Source organism: Triticum urartu, chromosome 7, assembly GCF_003073215.2.
Source record: "Triticum urartu cultivar G1812 chromosome 7, Tu2.1, whole genome shotgun sequence".
Lineage (NCBI taxonomy): Eukaryota > Viridiplantae > Streptophyta > Magnoliopsida > Poales > Poaceae > Triticum > Triticum urartu.
Window position 1 is genome coordinate 491,389,273 of NC_053028.1, and position 7,261 is coordinate 491,396,533.

Sequence of the window (7,261 nt, forward strand, 5' to 3'; positions counted from 1 at the left end):
GCGATTATTTTCTGATCGCGATTTCTCATCCGATTTTCGTTTTAGTATAACTTTTCGCTCGTTTATCGGAATCAGGCGATTCAAGCGCCTGGAGTTTCGTCTCGAAACCCTCTATCCGTTTAACCAACTTAAACAAGTTTTTGCCACTGTAAAAATTGCCTTAGATCCAGAGTAGTAGAACAAAGTTGTTTTCTTTCGCCGTTTGACTTTCTTTGCTTCGTTCGATTTGATTCTTTTTGCAAACTGGAGTTCTTAAGTTGAACTTTCTAGTTAGTTCTCTTATTTGACTTTTACCTATGCATTAGATGAGTACTTATTGTATGCTTGTTTGTTTGTCTGCGATAGAATACCCGGAGTGCGCCGCCTGTTACTTCGAATCTCTAGGTTTCGCGGATCATCAGCAAGGCAAGTAACACTTTGATCATACCTCCTACTACCCAGTTTTATTGCATTAGATCAATCCTTACACATTGCATGATTAGGGTCTAATTAAATTGTGGGATGGGAAGTAGTTGAGGTAGTACCTATTACATGTTTATTATCAAACCTTTGGGAGTTACTTCTACGTTTGCTTACCATTGCTATGCTATGCTAGTAGACGCGGATTGGGTGAGTGATATCCATGACAGATGTGAGTATTGTTAATTAATGGTTTATCTAAGGTGGCAACTTAAACACACATCTGGGTGGATTGAGGTACCTGGGTATTCCAGGATTGCCTGTTTTCTTTTGGACCGCCACCCAGGCTCAAACGGATCATGAGATTATTCATGCTAGAAACTTCCGTGTGCAGCCACAAGCTATTATGGGCTCTAGCATAGTTGACTAAGTCGTGCGAACTCTTACAGTGGTAGACTAGCAGATGTAGGGGATGTAGGTGGTACGGTCTACCCGATCGTAAGGTGCTAGCACTTCTGAAAGACTATGTCTCGGTCATCCGTTTCTCAAACACCATGCAGTGTGAGATATCCAACGGAGGAGATCGAGTCTTGTGGGGAAAAGTGTGCAAACCTCTGCAGTGTGTATAAACTAATCATTGTTAGCCGTGTCCCTGGTTATGGACATCTTGAGTATCTAGTACTTGGATTATCATGTGAATCTTAGCATGTTACTATAAAATTAAGTTTGATGGGTTTGTTTAATGATGTTTAATTGGGATTGAGAATGCTGTCAACCATTCTCAATGTTTAACAACCACCATGATAGTTAAATAAATTTATTCCTTTGCAGTAGGGAAAAATTGGCTTTTCGCAAAACTGTAACCATAGAGCTTTCCACCAGCCAAATATGCATATAGAATAGCTGTTTCATTCCATTAGTCTCTATGTGTTACATTGCCAGCATATTCCATGTGCTGACCCGTTTTCGGGCTGCAACGTTAATGTTGCAGACTTTTCAGAAGACGATTAAGGAGTTTTAGGTCGTGGTTCTATACTCAGTGATGCCGTTGGAGTTGATGGACTCACTTATCTTCCAAGCCTTCCGCTGTTATCGATATTAGATGGCCTTAAGCCATATTTATTGTAATAAGTTCTCTTTTGAGACACTCGATGTAATAAGTGTGTGATTGCTACTCTGTTATAAATCCTTCAAGTACTGTGTGGTGTCAGCATTACTGATCCAAGGATGACACCGGAGCACAGAGATTGGACCGTTTGAGGTCTAGTCGCTACAATTACCTTTTAATTTTTCTATTCATACTTTTCTCCGGTACCAAAAAGTCTCCACTCAGACCTTTCGTTTCTGAAAATGGACTGCGCAGATTCCGTGCCTTGTCCCGGGATTCCCTGCACGCATTCTGTGTGCCTGTCTTGCTTGATGTTTGATTCTGGCGTAGATGCAAGACTTTGGAAAATGCTCCCTGTTGTCAGTGGGGTCGTTGGAATTGCTGGCGTCTGACGTCTTCCTCCTGGGCTTGGAGTGCATTGTCCTGAGCCATTTGATGTCCTCGATGGTGTTGTCGGCCATTTCATTGACCTTGCCCTCTTCTCCTGCTGCGATTTCCTCTTTTCCTCTTCAATCCTCATCCTCTTCTGCACTTCTGGGTTATCCGGATAGTTTGTTTTGCTGTGACCCTTTTCTCGACAACGGCCGCACTTGGTTGTGGCTTTGTAGCATTTTCCTTTCTTCTCAGAACCAGTTTGATTCGATCTCCTTTTTTCGTACCCTTTGAGCCACTCATGGGAGGGTTCTTGAGAGTTTCAACAAGAATGCCTGTGTCTGGTTTCTCGGCAAGTGCCGCCATGACTTTTATTTTCTTATCTACCGTACACTCACGCAGCACACGGTATGCCTTCACTTTTCTGCATGCATTTGAACAGATATCCGACAACTCAGCGTAAGCAAGGCCGAATCTCATAGTTTCATCGTCTTGTATGGTCATGCTATCACCTTGACTTGTAGACAGAACTTTCACACTCTCTGATAGATTCCTGGTCCATCTGGGGATGACAAAGGATTTTCGAAGTTGATCGATCATGCCTGTTTGGTCCATCACCTTAAGCACATGGCAGCACTGAATGCCATCCCTACTCATTTTCTTGCAGCTGCAACTGTATATTTCTTTTTGCTCATCCACATCTACCCTGAACTCAGACCTGTCAAATTCCTCACCGGGATAAGGTCTCCACACTTTATCTCCAAGATCAATAATCTTTTTTTTACAATACTGCCTTCCCTTTGCCAGATCAGAGCACTTGAAGTAAGTCCGGTTCCGTAGCTCCAGCTGGAATTTCCTGAAAATTTCATTCGTGTATACTTGACTTGCTTGTCTTTCAATCGGAAAACCCGTCTCTAGTGATGGCGCCTTCTCTTCTGTTCGGTATCTTTTCTTGTCAAGCGTGGCGAGGCAATTTTGCTGAATCATGTGATACGCATCAACAAACCTTTTTATAGTGTCCTTGTGGTCGACGTAATTCTTCCACATCGAATTCGTGCTCTCACTTCGAGTGGTTGTTGACGAGAAAGGATAGAAACAGTCCTTGAAGTAGGCCGGCACCCAAAAATTTTGGAGTTCCCATAGCGTGTTCAGATGTTTGTTGCCTTTCGCCTTGTGCAGAGAAATTGCTGCTTTCCAGGCACGCTCAAACTCGTCTTGATCTAGTGAGTTTTTGACGATTCAAAATATATCATCAGACATCCCTGGGTGTTGCGCAAACACTGCTGCATTATTTTCCTTCGGGTTCTTCCTAATATGCCACCAGCAGAACCTGTGCCTCGTCCTCGGAAGAGCTTCCTTTATTGCAGTCTTCATCGCCTGGTCCTGGTCTGTAATTATGTATTTCGGCTCTTTACCTCCCATTGCCTCGACAAACGTGCTTAGGATCCACTTGAATGACCCTATTTTCTCATCCTTCAAAAGGCCTACTCCAAATAGGACGGTCGACTCGTGGTTGTCGACACCTATAATTGGTGCAAATGGCAAGCCATATATATTCGTAGAGAATGTGGTGTCAAAAGACACGAAATCTCCATATAGATCATAATTCATCTTACACAAGGAGTCTGTCCAGAAGAGGCTGCGCACTACATTGTTCTCTTTCTCTTCCACATGGTGGAATCCCGGCCTCTGCCTCTGCATATCAGCAAACAGTTTCATGGTGTCTGCGATATCAGTGACGCGCTCTCCCGCCCTGTCCCGGCATGCAATGTTGCTTATGTCAATCGTGTCGAACATAATTTCTCGCCTCGATTTCCCCATGGCAGCAAAAATCTGCATAACCTTCCTTGGTTCTAACCTCGCCTTCTGCATCACTTGTATAAAGAATTTCTCCTGAGGTGTCATCTTCTTATAGCATCTCATGAACTTCAGCATCCAATCAGATGGGTGAAGCTCGTGGTTGTGCTCTAGACGCACGTTCTTCATATACCATTTCCTCCTATCTGTATCCCTCTTCGCTGTTATTTGGACTTGGCAGCTTGTCCGGATCAAGCAGTTGCTCCTTCTCTCCTTAACATGTCTCTCAGTTGTTTTATTCTGCCCTTCCTTGGTGCACTGAAAAACCTGCTTGTCAAGTTGCTGATCATATGTCGATCTTCTGCTCGTTGATCGCTTGGCAGCAAACCCAACCTTTCTAGCATATCTGCAGAAAAAGAAAAAGCACTCATCCAATGATCCGAATACCATACCACCTTCTGGTTCGACCGCTTCGGTGACCTCCTAAATCGTTGGGTATATGAAATCTTTAAACATGTCATCCATTTCTTTATCTACAATGGTCGGTGGCGCCATGATGATTCTGTCTACCGTGTCTTCGTTCGTCTGATCGCATTCACTTCTGACGACATCAGTCTCATCACCAGCCACAGGTCCACTTACAGTGGAGCTGCTGCTCTGTTGATTGTCACGCGCAGCAGAATCGTTTCTGCATGCCACGGCCAAATCCATAAATGAGTCTGCCTCTCAAATGTTGGATTGTGCAATGCTGCTCCCTGTTTCTCCAGCACTCGAGCAACCAAGGGACTGTGCTGCTTCTACCATGCAATCCGTACTGGCGTTGTACACTACTTGCTGCTGTGAACGTTGCGTTTCCTTCGAAATGGATGGAGAACTATGACATTTCTTCCCCTCATCTATTATCCCCTCCGCCAAATCCTGAACACATGGCAAGAAACAGAATTAGATATCCAGAGCAGCATATGCATTATTTTAATTTCTAAACAAAAGATTTATATGACTCATCAGGGCTCATCTGGTATACCAAAACCAGACCCGTGCCTCTTCACCGAGTATAAGCAGTACACCAGAGGCACTGTTCACATCACGAATGTGACCATGCTACACACACATCTGCACAAAGAGGCATAGATGTGCTTCTGTTTACACCATACAACTGGAGACGCACAACAACAACCTATATAAAATAACAAGTGCACATACAACAGTACAAGACAGACAGTCGTCCTCCTGTTTTCCATATTACCCTGTTCTCCCATAAAACTGTTTGTGTGTTGAATTGAAAAAGCATAGTTCCGACGTCACCTTTGTTTTCCCATGCCTCTCTTGTCCATCAAATTTTGGCGACAACCTCCGTGCATTGGTGATTTCGCTGACGATTTTGAATGCCATCAGAGATCCTTTGGAAGGACCCCTCATGTTGAATGCCACAGGTGATGCTTTCAAAGGACCTTGCCTTATGTTTTCATCAATTCATGGACTACCGCGATACTTGCTTCCTTCCTCGTACACCTGCGTGTGGAAGATACTGCAATTTAAATATACCAGACGAAAACAAAGAAAAAATTACTCACAAAAAATATAAATTTGCTTTAAATGTTGTTGCACGTTCGTATATGTTGTCACCTATATTGCTTTCTGATTCTGCTGTATGGTAGAGCTTATTGCTCCTATGTTTGATTTTGTCGTTAGGCTCTTCTTGCTTGTGCAAACCGTGCCGAATCCTTGAACACCAATGCTTTTGTTGCCAATGATCCTTCTGCTTGCATCGAAGGAAATTTTGTTACCCTACACCTCTTCATTATGACCGTCTACAAACGCTGCGCCGTCACAACGCCCGCTCTGCGCCTTTGTGGGCATCTGCGTCTTCAAACCAAAAAATAATTAGAAGCACATGCAACTAAAACTTCCACATACGTTAAAACCAGCGTTTGAACTTTTCGTCGTTACCTGGACAATCTGCTTAGAGGAGTCTCTTCTGCTTAGAATGCTCCTCTTGGCAGGTGTTTGTTGCACACCATGCTCCTGGTTGGGGCGTTTGCCAAGAACTTGTATCTCACTCTTGACTCCAATTATTCCAGCCCGCATGGCATGTGCGTGTTTGACAGCATCTGCATCCTTGATCTTCTTCTCGTTTTGTAGTAAAAAAAATTCTTCCACCTCTCGATACTCAACTGCAAAGTAGATGCACATGATAAACAGATATTATAGCATTCATCCAGGATATATAAATCATTTTTCTTGTTGTTAATGATCTACTATTTGGTGTTCTCAATGGTGACACCTTGACAGCAAACGTCCCAGGAATAAAAGACCAAACACTAATGTTCAACTGCCTTACTATTACCTGCCTCCCATAATCCTTGCCAATGTCGTTCAAAGACCGACCATCCCTGTTGTCCTAACCAGATGACGCACTCCTGAACATCTGCCCCGAAAAGGAGACGTAAAAAATATAAAGGTTATAAACCTGCAGTATCAGTGTTAAAACTTTTCGAAGTCGTTATCAACAGAGATATATTTTTAGTTCTATGTAATTAACAAATATAAATATATACATATATTAATTTTTCATTAAACTACAACCTCAACCAAAGTGAGATCCTCTCATGCTAATTTTCTTGTGCAACACTTAACACAAAGATAACAATGAAACCTAACAAAAGTAACAACCTCGTATTACAAGGACGAGAGGATACAAAACAAAAAACAAATTCAAATCAAAGCTACAGTGTAAAACTAAACAGTTTTATTCTATGAATCCCGACCACAACAAATTCATCAACGAATTGAATCTCGTGTATCAGGAATCGCCACGCAAAAGGTGCGTTGATAAATTTTTTACTAACCTTTGATTGCCGAATCTTATGCGCTGATTGTTCGGAAGTCACACCTTTCTAAATTGTGGAGGGATCTACTTCCCTGCAGTTTGTCGGCGATCCCCTTCAATGATTTTGAATCTCAGAGAGAGAGAAAGGAGAAAGAGAGAGGGAGAGAGAGAGAAAGAAAGAAAGAGAGAGGCTACTTCGTTTTTTGCGTGCAAGACAAGAATAACCTGATAGGTGGGGTGAGTTTTGCGACGCATGAGAGATGGGCATGTTTTTTGGGCGTGACGAGATGTGGTAGGTCGGCTTCACTTGACCGTCCATGACACTGACAAGTGGGCTCTCAGTTACTAATTCCTCTAAGTCTGTCACTAACTTGTGGGGTCGGCCTTATATGAGTCCTACGAGGAGTACCTCCATCTGAGGTGTGAAAATGTGGTAGGTGGACTTCAAGCTCATACTGACATGTGGGCTCTCAAATAGTTCCTCCAAGTATTTGACTAACTTGTGGGGTCGTCCGTAGATGAGTTCCAGATCTCTCTCCATCTAGCATCGGTGGCGACAGGCGAGCTCTCCAAAGGAAAGCCAATCCTGATCCCTCCACAGAGTTCGCTCATCACTGAAAAAATTATCGGTCTCCTTCATCTCACTCGCCGTGGATCTCCTATTCAGGTAATCCATTGCATTCTCACCATGATTATGCCACCGATTCAACGTTTGAACAAAAAAATTACTGGTGCTAGCAATTACGCGGGCTGCG

General features: G+C 43.2%; 1 pseudogene; it reads right to left on the reverse strand.

Moving 5' to 3' along the window:
• Positions 1 to 1,691: 1,691 nt before the first annotated feature.
• LOC125518976 lies at positions 1,692 to 6,921 on the reverse strand (annotated as a pseudogene).
• Between the last annotated feature and the right edge of the window lie 340 nt (positions 6,922 to 7,261).